We start from the raw sequence: 18,760 nt of genomic DNA, 5'->3' as shown, positions 1-18,760 counted from the left end.
CCTTTGTGATCTCACCTGTTATGTACATCACTGATCAGCCAGTAAAAACTGTCCTTAAGTTGACTAGACTTACATGTATTGTATCCTTCTTAGTCTATTTGTACCTAGTCAAGACAAAAATCTGCTTCCATTGCCTTCTAATCTATTAAGACCTCTTACCTTGAACCGACAAATACAATTTATATGTACTTGTCAGTTCAGATGAGGTCACGACCTGGATACGGAGTGTGGGCGGGGGTGACGCCTATGGAGGACAGCAGAGGTCTTGGTCATAAGGTGCCTGCTATTTTGGCATGCCCCCCGCTGCTCCAAAAAAATTTGAAAGCCCTGCCTGAGTAAGGATGTGCCAGAAATGGATTTGTCTATTGAAACAGGTTCACACCTGTGTCGAGTGTCTGCAGACAATTGAGAGTTCGTATTTAGATCAACACACACAAACATTAAACCCATGTTCAGGTAAAGTGTGTGTGTGTGTGTGTGTGTGTGTGTGTGGCTGACTGCACTTTGCCACTGGCTTGTCTAACACCTGCATGAAAGAAAAATGGATGAAGGAGAAAAGCAAGTACTGCCACAGGCTGCCCCGTCCAGCAGTTGTCAGCTATAAAGCAAGTGTGGTCTTTGTCCTCTCTGAGCCTCGGGAAGTCTGTCGGAACCTTTTACACTCCTACTGACGCTGCAAGCTAAAGTATGCCTGCTTTGAAATACAGCATGCTGACACCAAACTTCTGATTTAAGTGTGCCTGCTGTAGTCCTATTTTATTAAATCTCTGCAACTTTACAAACAAGTGCACACCAAATATAAGATTTGGTTTTGATATGGAACTCCTGAAGCATAATCTATTTACTTTAGATCCTGATAATTTAGAGGATTTAGAAATGATGAAATGCAACCTAAGTGAAGAATCCAGCCTCTTCTCCTTCGTCAAAATTCTAACAATTCAACTTTTTCACCTCTGAGCTGACAGACTCCAGGTACAGACTAACCCCAGAAAGCACTTTCTCAAGAAAGTGAAAATGGCTGAAATGACAGATATAATGACATCACTGTATTCCAGACAATTTTTCTCCACTTAGACTCCCATTCCTTATTGCTCTTCCTGGTTTGGGATTGTTACTTGGCCTTCTTTTTTCTCTTATTAATCTTTTGTCTTCTTTGATCTGAATGGATCTTGACAGAACCTCAGGCCTATGATTTCTGTCAGCTTGCTCAGACTGGAGTGGACAGCTCCTCTCTAACTTAATCTGTAGGGTTATTTCCAAATATAAAGCACTTCTGGAGGGGCCTAGGTGTGTTGTTCCAGCCCAGTCTCACTGCAGTTCATGAAATAGTCACAAAAAATGTATCTATTTCTTGTGTCTAAAGCATATATTTTTTGTTGAGAATGTAGAGAGGCAGCGAACACTGTAGCAACCAATAAAGCAACATTTTAAAAAGGAGTAGCAACTGTGGTATTTGAATGAAAATTGTATTATGTTTCTTATTGTTTTAATGCCTATTTTTTAATTGTGAGGGAGCTCATTGTTATGTATGATTGGGTAAAACATTTTTGGATTTCACAGCTGGAAGAGAAAGTAGTAAAAGTAAAAGAGTTAAAGGCAAAAAAAAAAAAAGGGTAACATTGAAACATAAATCTTATTGTTGAAGGATACAAAATTATTGTTTGTATCCTTCCTTAGAGTCTCAGTGTGTCAACGTGGATTACAACCTTGACTGTGCCCCTGAAGTGGCTACATCTGGAATTTCACCAGAACAAGTTGATTCATCAGATACCTCATCCACCTCAACCTCATCTCCCATAGTCCACCACACCCGACAGTGACATGCAGAACCTCCAGCTGTCCCTTAAATACCTGTGGTTGAAGTGGCAGATACAACTGGACAGCCCATTTTAGTTTTTCAGCCTTGGTCAGAGGCGCAGATTAAGGGATTTGGTTGTTTCCTGCAGAGAATTTAACCCTACTATGGCAGAACTGGAGCAGGAGACTAAGCAAAACTTTCTGTCAAATAACCTAAAGGAAATATCCACAGACAACATTGTGACTGTGATGATGAAGCCGGTCAGGTGTATACGAAGGTCATAACAACCCTATGTAGTGTGTTGAAGGAGGTGTTTCCTTCTCGTGTGGTGTTACATCTACTGGCTGTTGATCCCAGTATGAAGTTTGAAATCTGGTTCTCTGCCCTTTTATTAGTCAGCGGCTGAGTTGGTTACACTCACTGAAGCATGTAAATAGATTGAAGATAAAATTGTTACACTGATTCTATGTAAAGTCTTGGCACAAATATGCAGGACCACTTTTATGCATTTGCACAATATTTCTAAAATTAGAAACATCCTTTCTCAGACTGATGCTGAAAAGCTAATTCATGCATTTATTACTTCTAGGCTGGACTATTGTAGTTCATTATTATCAGGCTGTCCTAAAAGCTCCCTGAAAAGCCTTCAGCTGATCCAAAATGCTGCAGCTAGAGTACTGACAGGGACTAGAAAGAGAGAGCAGATTTCTCCCATATTGGCTTCTCTTCATTGGCTCCAGTCTCTGGTTCTCTCCCGTAATGTGTCTTTTGTCCTGTCTCTCCCCCCTCAGCAGATGACCCCCCCCCACCCCCTCCCTGAGCCTGGTTCTGCTGGAGGTTTCTTCCTGTTAAAAGGGAGTTTTTCCTTCTCATTGTCATCAGTGTAGCAACTTGTGTTGCTACACAAGTTGTTACACAACTTGTGTTGCTACACAAGTTGCTACACTGAACACACAAAAGTAACGTGACCAACACAAAAAGGAAAACGTCACAAACCAAAAGGATTAAGCAAACAATTACCACAAAACAATACCAAAAATAGCAACCAATAATCCCAGCATGTGGTCTGTTGTCCCCACAAAACAAATGGTTTTACTGAGTGGTCCTATGCCACAGCAAGTTACTTTAATCTAGAACATTCAGTAAAGCAGGTGTGCTGGTGACAACCACAAGTGGAGATCCGTGTCCACACAATAATCACGAGTGTGGCTCAGCACCACACAGTTACTGCCATCACCTGGCCAGTAACACTCAAGTGATCTAACAAAAGTGACCAACTTCTCAATAACAGTAAAGGTCACAGCACAAAATACTCATGTCATTATTTGGCATCCATGTGCTTTGATGCACATATGTACAGATATAGCTTTAACATACACTACATGCCAGCTCAATAAAAGGCCTTCCTGTTTCAACCACAAAACCATAACTAGTGACTGATCTCAAAGCTAAGTGTCACTGGTTTATCCTGAGCAACTCCCAGCCTAATATACAAGCAAAAGTACCAGCCCCAAGGCAACTTTAAACACTAAAGTTGCCTTGGGCCTGGTACTCCACTGTACTGCAGGGAGCCAGAGATCATTCACTGCCAATTCCAAAGAATATCCCACCCAGGGAAACCACAGAACACAATAAACTAAAACAACAATGCAAAATAACAAGAGCGTTAATGGAAGGGCAGCACAGCCACCCATCTGAAACACTTACTAAAGGGAGTTTGTTCAGTCACAGTGAAAACCATAAGTAAACCATCACTCGCTTAACAAAAAAAAACAAAAAACCCTCTGATAATTGGACGCCACAAAAATATCCCAAATAGAGTCCAAATGATCCTGAACAAGCCCCCATTTATGACACAACCCGGCTCAAAAACCACAACTAGTTATGTTACTTCTGGTACTAAAGCCCAGAGGCCTGTGTTGAGCAAAGGGGGCATTTCCAAATGAAACCTGTGTAAAAACCCAAATCATTTTTCAGAACATCAGAACATCCCTCCTGCTCTCTGATGGGGACGGTCGCATTCTATCTCTCGCTGCCTCCTTGCCCTCCCTATCTCTCCTGCTTGCTGCTTGCTGTAAGAGCGTCTCTTACACACTGTCTCAATAAGAATAAGATTAAGAAGCAACATGGATCTGGCAAACTGGGCCACCGTAGATTGAATTTTCTCCACTATGAGATCGGGGAAAGGGGAGCCTGCGTGTCCGAGTGGAACCGACCCGGTCGGCTACATCATCGATTCTTGGGGCTCGTGGAGACGTGTCTGCCTCTCAGCTCTGGAGATTTAAGACGTGGAAGACGTCTACATATTTGGCTACTTGGTAACGGGCTCGGAGGATACCTGATTTACCAGGAAATTAAGAAAATCTGGGCAGCAGTTCGACATCTGCCAAGGCTGCAGACCCAGGTGGATGGGCTGTGCAGAGCCGTACAGACTCAGATTCAAAGCCTGGTGTACCTGAGCCGTAAAATGGATGGGTAGTCCAGCTGAAAACGTGCTCCCAGGTGAGAGGGGTTAGATCTGGAGATAAGGTTCAGTTCCTGCCCGGTGAGGATGGTAACTAATGAATTTGGATTATTGGATTTACTGAACGGTTTCCCAGTGAGACTGAAAGCTGTTGGAAAAACCAAGCAGCCTGTTCCAAAACAGCATCTGCATTATCAGGAATTCGGCTCCCTAGCCGGCCTTGGGCTGGTAATCATATCTCTCCAGGACTATGTGTGATGGTCGCTCTTCCCCTCAGCCCTCTCTGTGATTTGTGTGAGCTGGATCTGGTGTACCACGGCCGCTGACAAACATTCATCACTATCAGTGAACTGTTTTCGCTAGAAGCTGGCATCTGGCTCCACAATGCCCCCACCCTCTCGTCTCCGTCTGCATCCACTCCCGCCCTCCCGCCCTCCCTACCCCACCGTCTTGCTATCCTGGCTTTAAATGTGCAAATATGCTTTGCTAAGGTGATTTTTTGGACCCTGGTACGAGACTCCTTTTGAGCACAGTACCAGATGACTTTTTTAACCTAACTACCTCATGATGTGTGTTTGTTTCCTTTTTCTGGGGACTGATTGTAGCGGCGGCGCCAGTGTGGCAGCGGCTGCGGACACCCATCTCCCCTATGTTAGTCTTGTCTGTTCTTCTCTGGATGGTTGTTCTGAACGAAATTTCGTTGTATTATGACGGAATGACGTTATATAATTCGTTGTATAATGATTCATTTTGTTGTATGTATAATGACAATAAAGTTCTATTTTACACGGTGGCGCAGTGGTTAGCACTGCTGCCTCACAGTTAGAATAACATCTGGAAGGCCTGGGTTCGATTCCACCTTGGCCCAGGCCTCTCCCTCTCTCTGTGTGGAGTTTGCATGTTCTCCCCGTGCTTGCGTGGGTTTCCTCCGGGTACTCCGGTTTCCTCCCACATTCCAAAGACATGCACTTACTGGGGTTAATTGGCTACACTAAATTGCCCATAGGTGTGAATGACAGCGTGAATGTGTGTGTGAAAGGTTGTTTGTCTCTGTGTTGGCCCTGCAACAGGCTGGCGACCTGTTCAGGGTGTACCCCGCCTCTCGCCCTATGACAGCTGGGATAGGCTCCAGCCCCCCCCCGTGACCCTGAACAGGATGAGCGGAAGCGAATGGATGGATGGAAGTTCTATTTTATTCTATTCTATTCTACAAAAGCCAAACGAGGCCCCATTTTCTGAATTATGTGACGCCATTATGTGGTTGCTGAAAAAGATGTGGGAATTAGATCAAGCGTTTTGGGTGATCTGAGGTGAGTCCTATTCACTATTCTAGTGGCATAATCAGAAGCACCTATATCCTCACCTGTATACATTAGAGCAGGGTTGCTCAATATGTCGATCGCGATCTACTGGTCGATCGCAAGAGGTGTGCAGGTAGACCGCACGGAACTCCCAATTAAGTTGGGGAAAAAATGTAGATCACACAGCATTAAAAGAAGTAGAAGATGGATGATAAACTAAACTACAAACTGTCACTGGAGAGCTGTCTAGAGCTAACAGATATCACAGTATTCAAAGAAGCCACAGCCAGTATACATGAGTACACAGAGACAGTCAGTGATTACATTAGCTGGTGCACGTCCATTTGTGTCCCTTTCAGATCTGTCCGTGTTTTCCCCAATCAAAAACCATGGTTTAATGCAGATGTCCGTAGTAAAACAAGGAATAGACGTGAGGCGTACAAGTCAAGAGACAGTGAAAAATACAAGTGGGCCTGCTACGAGCTGTGGAAATCCATCAGAGCTGCTAAAAGGGCTTACTCCCAAAAACTTGAAGGCTTCTACCAAGACAACAACACACGTAGTATGTGGCAGGGAATCCAATCTGTCACTAACTACAGGAGAAACACGGTTATGGACATCAGAGACAACACCCTTCCAGACTGTCTCAACAGCTTTTATGCCAGATTTGAGAGACTTAACACAGACTCTCCCACAAAACTCCCCTGTAACCCAGATGATTCTGTCATTCAGGTGTCACACACTCAGGTTTTGAGGGCTTTGAAACAGGTGAGAAGGTGTCTCACCCAGAGTCCTAAAGGCCTGTGCAGAACAACTGGCAGGTGTGTACACGATATATTCAACACCTCTCTTGCACTGACAATAGTCCTCAAATCCTCCACCTAAGAAACCAGATGCATCCACCCTGAACAACTTCAGACCAGTGGCGCTCACACCAGTCACCATGAAATGTCTGGAAAAGCTGGTGCTCAAACATCTCAACTCCATGATGCCAAAAACTGTCGACCATCTTCAATTTGCCTATCATCCAAACAGATCAGTGGATGATGCAGTAGCCATAGCCCTCCAACACACCCTCTAACACCTGGACCACAGCAGAACGTATGTCAGGATTGTCAGGGTGCGGGGTGAGTGGTGTGGCTCTGTGTGTCCTTTTCCTCTCGCTGTAGGCTGGGCCGTTTGTGGCTGGGCGGAGCAGGCGGCTGTCCTCGGTTGGTTGTCGCACCGGATGCTCAACCATCAGTGATTCTTTGCTTTTAAGACCTGGTGAATCCTCCAGTCCTTGCCGGAGTGTTGTTTACCTGCATGACCTCGGACGACGCTTTTTGACCCTCCCAGCCTGCCTGTCCTCCCGGACCACTGCGCCCGCATTACTCACCTCACCTCCCTGGGACTATACTTATCAAGCATTCTAGTAAGCTATTCCACTCATCTCCTTCTCCTGTCGTTACTTTAGACCACTTATCCCTGTCAGGCTCGCTAATCGTTATTTCCCTCTTTTTAGACTTACTTCCCGGTGACCTATGCTTGTTGTGAACGCCGCCTGTGACAAATCCTGCACGCGCTCTGTAGAGACCTTGCATATTCAGCTGTTTGCCTTTTGTAAATAAAACCTTTCCACGTTTGTTGTGACACTTGGCTACCGAGTCTGCTTTTGGGTTCCTCCTTCTGAGTTTTTCCCCGGCCATGACAGAACACTCCGGCCAAAATATGGACCCAGCAGACCTGGTACGAGCAGCACTAGCTAAAAAGGGCGCTAGGTTGAGTGAACATGAGCAGGTATTGAAGTTTCTAGGAGAACAGCAGCTTGAATTGAAGCAGTGTTAAGAGGAGTCACTCAGTGTACTTCGAGCTATCAAGGGAAAGTTGTCCCCTGTTTGTTCACCCGGTCAGTCTAACCCCACCGGTTGTGTCACCGAGCCTACTAGCGAGGGTCCTTCAGCCGGTTCACTGTCTGTGCCGGTGGGGGGTATGAGGATCACCCCACCTACCCCTGAGCCATTTTCCGGCGATGCTGATCGTGTGAAGGGGTTTTTGATGCAGTGTTCGCTTGCTATTGCCCATTCTCCCAGGGCGTTTCCTTGTGATGTTCTTAAGCTATCCTTCTTTCTAAGTTTATTAAGACGTAAGGCTTTGGCTTGGGCAGAGGCTTTTTTTGTGCATAACGATATCGACACCTATCCTTATGAACACTTTTTGAGGGATTTTCGTTTGACCTTTGCCCATCCCGCTTCTGAGGGAGACGCAGCCCGGAGACTGTTAGGGCTCCAGCAGGGATCGCGGAGTGTAGCAGATTTTCAAATCGAATTTCGTACCATCGCCGCCGAGACGGGGTGGCCGCCTAACGCCTTGCAGTGAGTTTTTTACCAGGCCCTGAACGACAAGATGAAAGATCAGCTCGCTTCACGTGATGAGTCGGCTTCTTTTGAAGCCTTAGTTTCCTTAGCTTTGCGCATAGACAACCGGCTTCGGGAGCGCGCCGACAGTAAAAACTCCAATTCCCAGCAACCCGCGAGGAGCTCAGGTGCGGTCACTGCCTCCCTGCCTCCCGTTAACATTGCCGGTCTCACACCACCACCTGTGCCAAATGAGCTCGGACAGGAGCCCATGCAGCTAGGCCATGCCAGACTAACACCGGAGGAGCATCAGCGCCGTTTCTCTGCACGTTTATGTTTATACTGTGGTCAGGGAGGACATTTTGTGGCTAGCTGTCCCCGTCAGTCAAAAGGAGGGGCCCACCGGTGAGCTCGGGGATCCTGGTGGGTGGGGTTAAGCAGTCTCTTCCCCGTTTGGTTTTACCCGTCACTCTCTGCACGAAACAAGACACATACACATCCCAGGCCCTGATAGATTCTGGTGCTGAGCAAAATTTATTGGACAGAGGGTTTGCTGAACGGTTAGGTGTAATCTTGTGCCCTCTTTCCACCCCTGTATCTGTTTCTGCGTTAAATGGTGAAACCCTTGCCCACATCACTCATCAGACTGAGCCCTTGTTATTAGTTTCTGGTAATCATCAGGAAAGCGTCAGGTTTTTTGTTTTTGACACTCCTAACACCCCAGTAGTCTTAGGTCATACTTGGCTGCGCACTCACAACCCCCACCTCGATTGGGTGGAGGGACGGGTAGTGAGCTGGAGTCCCGTTTGCTTGGCCAATTGTATGCGCTCTGCTGTTCCGCGGGGAGGTTCTCTGAAGTCTCCTTCTAGCGTTGCCACTCCTGATTTGTCCTCTGTCCCTTCAGAGTATCATGACCTACAAATGGTGTTCACTAAGGAGAGGGCTTTGTCCCTTCCTCCGCACAGACCTTATGACTGTGCCATCGACCTGCTCCCGGGTGCTCCTTTACCTTCTAGTCGGCTTTACAACGTGTCTGGTCCTGAGAGGGAGGCCATGGAGACGTACATTAGGGAATCCTTAGCAGCAGGGATAATTCGACCCTCTTCCTCTCCTGTGGGGGCGGGATTCTTTTTTGTGTCAAAGAAAGACGGTGGTCTTAGACCCTGCATAGATTTTAGGGGTTTGAACCAGATTACCGTGAGAAACAAGTACCCCCTGCCCCTCATTAATTCAGTATTCGAGCCCTTACAGAAAGCCTCCATTTTCATGAAACTAGATTTGCGTAATGCATATCATCTTGTCAGAATCCGAGAAGGGGATGAGTGGAAGACGGCATTTAAAACCCCCCTTGGTCATTTCGAGTATTTGGTCATGCCATTTGGGCTAACTAATGCACCAGCTGTGTTCCAAGCCTTGGTGAATGATGTCCTGAGAGACTTTTTGAACCTTTTTGTGTTTGTCTATTTGGACGACATCCTGATCTTTTCTAAATCCCTATCAGACCACCGCGTTCATGTACGCTGTGTTCTGCAAAGACTGTTGGAAAACCGCCTCTTCGTTAAAGCCGAGAAATGTGAGTTTCATTCTTCTTCAGTGACCTTCCTGGGGTACATCTTAGAGGGAGGACTGGTAAAGGCAGACCTGGCTAAGGTCAAGGTGGTCATCGACTGGGAGACACCCACCTCCAGGAAGAGACTTCAGCAGTTCCTGGGTTTCGCCAACTTTTATCGGTGCTTCATTCGGAACTACAGCCAGGTAGTAGCACCTCTTACACTCCTCACCTCTGTTAAAAGACCATTTATCTGGACCCCTGAGGCTGAGACCGCATTCAAACACCTTAAGAAACTGTTTTCTACAGCACCCATTCTGGTCCACCCAGACTCCGCTCGACAATTCATTGTTGAGGTGGATGCCTCTGAATCTGGGGTAGGGGCAGTACTGTCACAAAGATCAGCACACGATAACAAACTGAGGCCGTGTGCATTCTTTTCCAGGCGATTCACGCCAGCGGAACGCAACTATGATGTGGGAGACCGTGAACTTCTGGGGATAAAATCTGCCTTAGAGGAATGGCGGCATTTACAAAATCATTTCTCCTTTACAAATGTGAGAAGATTACTTAATGTAATTCAGTACTCGCGCCAGATGAATTGCAGATCCTTTGCTATATCTTTGGACGCCGAAAAGGCATTTGATAGGATTGAGTGGAAGCACTTATTCAATGTGCTGGAGAGATTCGGAATTGGGGGGGACTTTTTGAAATTGATCAAAACACTCTACAACTCCCCGTCGGCCTGTGTCATGACTAATGGTGTCCAATCTCCACCTTTTTTTTTACCAATATATTTTTTATTAGGATTTTTCACTTTGCAAATACAAGCACGTAATTGTCTGAACGGGTTCTCTTTGTAGTTATTACATGGTAGTAATTAGTTTTACTCAACTTAGAGAAATGAAAATAAAGAAGTAAAGGAAAAAAGAAAAAAAAAAAAAAAAAAAAAAAAAACACAGCTTCTCAAAGACAGGGGTATTCGAGCAGATTACAAATTGGTCAAATATGAATATATACATCTATACAACATGGCACACCACAGGTTCCGGCAAATCAGAACTCAAACAAACCTTCTGTCAAGTCTAAGTTCTTAATATAATTAATGAAAGGTCCCCAAATACTCTCGAAAAGATACTGTTTGGAATTCCTAATATATGTTATTCTTTCTAGCGGCAAATTAGACGACATCTGTTTTAACCACTGTGTGGCACTAGGTCTGCTGATGTTTTTCCAAACCAAAGCAATACATTTTTTTGCAGCTAACGAGCTTATATCTATAAAGGTACGTTCTGATTTAATAAAGTTATGTTCCCCAGGATATAAAGCTAACAGGAACAGTTTAGGATCCAATGGAACTTGTTTTGAGATAATTTTTTCAATTATATCTTTCACCTCTGTCCAAAATGCTTTGATTTGTCTACATTCCCACATGCAGTGTATTAAAGTCCCTTTGGAGTTACATTTTACACAAAGATCTGGAATATTATTATTGTATTTATTTAAATGCACAGGCGTAACATAGATACGCATTAGCCATTTAAATTGTAGAATTCTAAGACGGCTGTTTATGGACATTGTGTGAGTTTTAATTAAAGCCCTTTCCCAATCCTTTTCACTGATATTTGATGATAGGTCCAAATTCCAGTTTATAAGCTTATTGTTTGAGTTCTCTAATGAGTTGGAGATCAGGACATTATAAAAGTCTGAAATGATGCCCTTTCTTGATTTATTCCGAATCATTAACTTTTCAAGTAAGGTAAGAGGGGGCTTGTTAAGATTGTTGTAGTTTGCTTTAACAAAGCTTCTTATCTGAAGAAATTTGAAATAGTGCTTTTTATCCAGCTTGAATTTGATTTGTAGCTCTCCAAATGACAAAAATATATCAGAATTTGATGGGTAAAGGTCCCCAATACTTTTTAAACCTTGCAGTGCCCAAAGCCTAAAGGTTGCATCTGCCCTACCTGGAGCAAACAGCTGATTACCCCATATTGGGCTAAATTGGGATATGTTGTTTGGCTCCGCAAGGTATTTTCTAACATCCTGCCAAATTTTTATCATGTTTTTCAGAATGGGATTTGTAGTGTGTTTCTGTAACTTCTTTAATGTGTCGGAGTATATGAACAATGGAAGAGTCAGACTTAAATTGTGGGACTCCATTTCTACCCAATGAGGATTATCTTTATCTGCAAAATAGAACATAATAGTCCTTAGTTGAGTGGCCCAATAGTAAAGTTTAAAGTTGGGGCACTTTAACCCCCCTCTATCAAATGGTAAATAAAGCAACGAGAGGCGAAGCCTAGACCTTCCATTATTCCACACAAAACCTAAAATGTTTTTTTTCAGCCAATTGTATAATTCAGGAGGAGGCGGCAGGGGAATGCTTTGGAAGAGGTATAATAGCTTTGGAAGTATATTCATTTTCAGGACATTAACTCTTCCCAATATGGATATAGGCAGAGATGTCCAGTTGTTAATTGAGGCAGCTATTGTTTTCATTAGGAGTTCGTAGTTGGATTTGACCACTTGTTGTAGTTCTGGGAAAATCTGAACACCCAAATATACAAAATGTTCCACCACGTTAAACTGCTTAATCTCACTGATGGGGTTGATCCTTTCACCTTGATTTAATACCAGAATAGAGGATTTTGTATTATTTACTTTGTAGCCTGAGACTCTCCCAAATTCCTGGATCACTTCCATCGTCGCCGGAATTGAGTTTTTCAGATCTGTTAGAAATAAAATAACATCATCAGCGAATAGAGAAATTTTGTGCTCTGTGGGACCCACCGTGATCCCAGATATTCGTGGATGGAGACGAATAGCTGATGCCAAAGGCTCGATTGCTAGTGTGAATAGTAAGGGAGAGAGAGGGCATCCCTGGCGACAACCCTTCCTGATTTGAATCGCCCTTGAAAATATTTTGTTTGATACTATTTCTGCCGTTGGATTGTTATATAATATTTTAACCCATTTAATAAAGTTACTACCACAATTCAACCTTTCCAATATGTTAAAAAGATAGGGCCATTCGACCCTATCAAAAGCCTTCTCCGCGTCCACTGAAAGAAGACCTGTGTCTTTAGCGTTCTTTTTGAACCAAATAATATTCAGGACTCTTCTAATATTGTGATATCCCTGCCTCCCTACTACAAACCCATTTTGATCTTTATTTATAATATCTGGTAAGATTCTTTGCAGTCGTAGTGCCAATAATTTACAGATGATTTTGAGATCAGAGTTAAGTAGACTAATGGGTCTCAGGTTTTCACATTTATTGGGAGGCCTACCCGGTTTTGGCAGCAGAATAATTAGAGCCTGATTCAAAGAGGGAGGCAAGGTGCCATTTTTAAATGACTCCATGAACATGTCTAGAAGGGGAGAAAGAAGTTTGTCCTTAAATTTTTTGTAAAGGTCAATGGGGATACCATCAGGTCCTGGTTGCTTACCAGATTTCATTCCATTAATGGCCTGTGCTAATTCCTCTTTATTTATTTCTATATTTAAGTCTACTCTACAATCCTCTGCAATGACAGGGATATGTAGTCTACTTAAAAACTTGTCTAATTCCACTTGGTCTAACTTTCCTTTAGAGTCGTATAATTTCTGATAATAATCTTTAAAAGCATTATTAATATCCCTTGGATCTGTTAGAGTTTTATTCTGTGTTTCTATTGATGTAATCGAGGTTGTTGTTTCAAGCCGTTTAATCTGCCAAGCTAAAAGTTTTCCAGCCTTATCCCCCTGTTCGTAAAAATTTTGTTTCAATCTTAAGAGACTGGATGCAGCTCTGAGACTGGACATTTTGTCATATTCTGCTCTGAGGATCAACAACTGTTTTTTCAACTCAGTATCATTTGTTTGAAAAACCTTCTCCTGAATGTTCTTTATTTTATTTTCTAGGTGCTGCCTTTTAGTCTTGGCTTCCTTAGACTTATTGCCTGTAAAGCTAATAATATGACCTCTAATAAATGCTTTAAAGGCCTCCCATCTGATGCATGCTGTTGTTTGATTAGTATTCAACTGAAAGAACTCATCAATTTGTATTCCTATATATTTAACAAAATCTTCATCCTGCAACCATTTATGCTGAAAGCGCCATCTAGGGGGATCCCTAGTAAGATTCTTATCACAGTAGCTCAGACAACATGGAGCATGATCTGAAATCACTATGTTTCCATAGGTACAGTTTTGAATTTTGGATATTAGTTCTGTTGAAATTAAAAAATAATCTATTCGCGAGTACGTCTGAAATGTTGCCGAGTAGCATGAGTAGGCTCTGGTTTGTTGCTGAAGTTCCCTAAAGATGTCTACCAGTCTGAGAGTTTTCATAAACATTTGTATAGTTGTTCTACAGGTGTTATGTGTCAGATCTGACCCTGTGGATCTATCTATTTCTGGAACAAGAGTACAATTAAAATCCCCTGCGATCACAAAGCGCCCCTGCAACGCTGAAAGTGAGAGGAACAAGTTCTGAAAAAACCCAGAATCATTTGTGTTGGGACCATATACGTTAACTAGGTTAATTTTTTCCGATAGTAAAGAGCCCTGAACTATCAAATATCTACCCTTCTCATCCTTGATAACATTGGTTGCAAGGAATGGGACAGATTCGTGGATAAGAGTCATAACTCCTCTTGCTTGAGAAGAAAATGTTGAAGTGAATACATTGCCTCGCCACCTCCTCCTGACCCGCCCCTCATCCTCTTTCATAAGATGCGTCTCCTGTAGAAATACTATTCTGGAATCCAAATCTTGCAGTTTATTAATGACTTGTTTGACCTTCTTTAGACGTTGTAGGCCCCTGCAGTTCCATGTAACCATTTTAACATTTAAGGCTTGCGACATGTAAGATCCATCAAATTACCAGAAATGGAGAAAAAATAAAAAAAAATAAAAAAAAAGTTTACCCCATACCAACATGAACATTTGAGAAGCTTAAACAGAACAAAACTCACAACATATCCCCTAAACCTAGTTTCCCACACCAAGTCCGACTTCCGAGGGACTCCCTCCCCCCTCCGTACACCTCCCGTTACCACGTGTGACTGATCCACACACAGTGAGGAGCAGTCTAACCACTCAATGACCAAAACAAAAAACCGATGTTTACCGATGCTGTTCACTATACATAACAGTACTTTAATCTTCCATATATTTGCTCACGGGTTCGAGCTTATTAGCATGCATGCACACCAACCGGTATGTGCATGCTCCCCCTTGCCATCCCTAAGCAGGAGTAAATGTATTCGTACTAGATCCCTGTTGTTCCATCACCCATATAACTGACAAATAAAGGCAACAACTTGGTTATAGAAAGCCACAAATTGTTAACTTAAGAAACCGTATGGGCGTTTAAGCCACTGTTGCCTCCCCGTTGGTTTTCTTCTGGATTTTCTGTAAAAACTCACGTGCAGCCGCCGCTGTTTTGAAAACATGAGTTCGGTCCTGATAAGTCACCAGCAGCTTGGCTGGGTGAGCCACCCCGTGGCGCAGTCCCAGTTTGCGTAGTTCTGTGCGTATCGGGTCAAACTGCTTCCGAAGCTGGAAAAAATCCGCCGCCGTATCTGGGTAGAGCCGGACTTGATGATTCTGGTAACGAATTTCAGTATTAACTCTTGATGCTAGAGCAATACGCTGCTTATCCTTGTAGCTAAGAAATCTCATTATTAAAGTGCGAGGCGCTGCAGTGCTGTCCCTCCGGGGTCCAATTCGATGCGCTCTTTCCACGACCACCGCTCCAACACCGAGGGTCTCCGGCAGCCACTTCTCTAGGAACTCACATGGATTCTGTCCTTCAGCTCCCTCCGGCAGACCGATAAGCCTCAGGTTGTTTTGTCTCGACCTAGCCTCCAGATCCGTAACTTTATCTTCCAATTCTTTCTTCTTGGACTCTAGCGTATCCACCTTAGTTCGTAGTATTTCTATCTCACTCTCCGCATCAGAAATACGTGTTTCGGTTTCTGTGATTCGTTGAGTACAGTCATTTATCTCTTTTCTTACACTGTCGATGGAGCCCAGAACCTCATCAAATCTAGAGGAGAAATCCTTCTGGATCGAATTAACAACAGAAAGTATTTCATCCACCTTGCTGCTTTGAGACTTCGGGTTCTCTTCTCTGTCTGCGGCAACCATCGGAGCGGAGGATGAGCTAGCATTAGCTTTCTGCATTTCACCACGAAGGTGGTATTCCGTTAGCTTGTGTTGTTTCGCCTTTTCACTTACTTCTTGGGATGTTTTTGCTGCTTTAGGCATTATTCCGAACTCACGCGCTCTTTTGTCATTTAGTTCGTTTTGAAGGGAAGGAGTTTTAGGTAAATTCTTTGACTGGAACAGCAGAGCGGTGAAGACACGTCCTCTCACATGGCCGCCATAACCGGAAGTCCCAATCTCCACCTTTTACTATACATAGAGGGACCCGACAGGGTTACCCCCTATCCCCGCTACTATTTGCCCTCGCATTTGAGCCCCTAGCTGAGGTTATCAGATCACAACAAGATGTGCATGGGGTGATGGTTGGAGATAAAGTCCATAAAATAGCATTATACACAGATGATATTCTGCTGTTTGTAACAAAACCTGACATCTCAATACCAGCTATCTTGTCCATTATCAACAAGTTTGGTTCCTTTTCAGGATCCATCCATCCATCCATTCACTTATCCTGTTCAGGGTCGCAGGGGGGCTGGAGCGTATCCCAGGGAGGCAGGGTACACTCTGAACAGGTTGCAAGCCTGTCACAGAGCCAACACAGAAAGACACACAACCTTTCACACTCACATTCACGGTCTCATTCACACCTCTGGGCAATTTAGAGTAGCCAATTAACCTAACCCCAGTAAGTGCATGTCTTTGGAATGTGGGAGGAAACCAGAGTACCCAGAGGAAACCCATGCAAGCACAGGGAGAACATGCAAACTCCACACAGAGAGAGGGAGAGGCCTGGGCCAAGGTGGAATCGAACCGAGGCCTTCCAAATAGTATTGTAACTGTGAGGCAGCAGTGCTAACCACCACGCCACCGTGCTGCCCTCCTTTTTAGGATATAAAATTAATTTTGACAAATCAGAAGCTATGCCATTAGATACTTCTACCATTCAAAACCTGCCCTCCAGCTGTTCCCTGAGCTGTTCCCAACATGGCTTCACTTACCTTGGAATTAATGTCTCTCCTGACTTGGCAGAGCTATGGAAGCTTAACCTCTCTCCTACACTTAAGAAAATAAAGAGAGATTTAGAGAGGTGGCATGATCTTCCCTTGTCATTCATGGGGCGTATAAGCTTAATTAAAATGAACATTTTTCCACGACTTTTATATCCCCTTCAAATGTTACCCCTCTGGTTATCCAAAAAATGAAAATGAAAAATGTTCAAAGCATCTGAAACCATCTCAAAGACTGTTAGAAGATGTTAATATTCCCCTTTTGAGTAACTGTAAATATATATTTTCACATTTTTCTTAGCTATAACAGATTACAATGGCATTAATTTTGTCATTTAAATTTCTCTCCCCAACACTCCCATTAGTCCCTATCAATGGTTATCACTGACATTTTATACTGTAAATTCAAGCTTCATTTAGTTGAATTAGAACCCTGCTGTAGTTTAAACTTTGATAATATGTGCTTTTCCTTTAATGGAACACCAGACACTAATGAAATTATTTAATAATTCCTCTGCTTTATTGTTTATGTCAAACCCCAACAGCATTTTATCAAGTTTTTGAAGTATCCAGGGCCAATAGGGGATAACGGCTAGGCAATTAACCTTTCAGTTAAACACAGCTCTGTAAACAAAGCTGATGAATATTAAAAGACAAGAATTAATGTGGCTTTGATAATTAACCTCTCAAATATTTATTTATGCAGAGCCAGTTCTGTTTCACTTTGCACACATCTTGATGCCAGTCTATTTTTTTTCTCATTTACAATTTTGAGGAGCCTAGGAGAGTTTTAAAGGTTCTCCCTGATTAAAAAAACATTATGAAGGATTTCTAGATAAAGTATTCAGCTGCATGACTTGGCATTGTGTTAACTACACATAGAGGCACACTTTCTAATATGTACATTTCAGGGATAGCCTGCTTCCTCTTTGCACCACAAGTGGGGTAATATGAATCAGCACCAACTTGTTATGACCTTGAGTCTGCATGTAAACAATTATAAAACCTGTTTTAAAACCTAACCATTAAGTGTGAATGTCACTTTCTCACAGGTTGTCTGTTTATGTTGCAGTGAAACTCTGCAGTGTCCTCAGAGTTTCTTTAACCTTTTATGACCTACAATAGAACAGATCCGCCAGGCCATATCTTTACATTTTTACATGCTATAGTGCCATTTTTTGGAATATTTCAATTTTCTATACATCCCAAATATTTATGAAAGAAATAGATAGTACCTACAGAAATTAGATAAAAAGTCCAATAATCCACAAAAAAAATTGAAAATCGTTTTTTATTTTTACATATTTTTCTACAAAACCCATAGCTGTATTCTTCAAAATTGTAAATGAGAAAAAGATGCACAGAGGCCTTTCAAACCACAGAAAATACATTTTGAGTCTGTTCATAACTTCATTTGTAAGATACACTCATTTTATAAACTGTAGGAAAAATGGAAAAAAATGAATACTGTGCAGAATTTGCAAAAAGACAGCATGTGCATCAAAATAAACTATTTTCAATAGTGTAATCAAAGATCTAAGTGTCTCTGGAACGTATACAGGAAGGTATAAAGTCAAACATGCAGTGGTTTCTGCTGTGCCGGGCCTAGGAGAATAAAACTACATTTCCCCGCAAGAATATGAGCGATTCGAGGGAAAATGATGTCACTTCTGGTTGCTGCAGGTAGTGGCTTCCATGAAATCATATGATAGTTCGTGTGACAACGTGATGACGGACAGTCCAATGTAGGAAGTGCTGTTAGCAGCTAATGAAAACAATGACCGCAAGGATTATAATGTTTTGTTGTTTGCGCTTTATATGCAATTCTACATGATTTCTGCGAACCTGTTGGCGGAAGGATATAGCGCTCTGGGGACATGTTGAATGCATGATATGTAAGTGTAAATTTTCTGGTCTTATATACAAAAAGAATTACTGCTCTCTCTTATTTGGATGCAGTTCAAGCATTATTACAATATGCGCATGCAAATGAGGACAAAGAGGTTAATTTTTAAGTTTAAAAATACAAAACATTCAAGAGCGTTTATTGTCATGTGCACAGTAAACCGTCAGTTACATTGAACAATGAAATTATTATTCTGCACTTATGCTCCAGCTCAATAACAATAAATATGAAAATAGATATAATCTA

General features: G+C 42.8%; 1 protein-coding gene across 1 annotated transcript in view; it reads right to left on the bottom strand.

Annotated features, from left to right (window-relative positions):
* LOC115777477 (uncharacterized) overlaps positions 1 to 18,760 on the bottom strand; it is a 69,097-nt gene that overhangs the window by 35,863 nt on the left and 14,474 nt on the right. Inside the window, exon 2 of the mRNA XM_030725393.1 lies at positions 6,154 to 6,156. The gene's annotated coding sequence lies outside the window, so the exon portion shown is untranslated. The remainder of the gene's footprint in view (positions 1 to 6,153; positions 6,157 to 18,760) is intronic.

Source organism: Archocentrus centrarchus, unplaced genomic scaffold (genome assembly GCF_007364275.1).
Source record: "Archocentrus centrarchus isolate MPI-CPG fArcCen1 unplaced genomic scaffold, fArcCen1 scaffold_54_ctg1, whole genome shotgun sequence".
Taxonomy (NCBI): domain Eukaryota; kingdom Metazoa; phylum Chordata; class Actinopteri; order Cichliformes; family Cichlidae; genus Archocentrus; species Archocentrus centrarchus.
The sequence above is the reverse complement of the archived record's forward strand: the minus strand, read 5'-3'. Positions and strand labels throughout refer to the sequence as shown.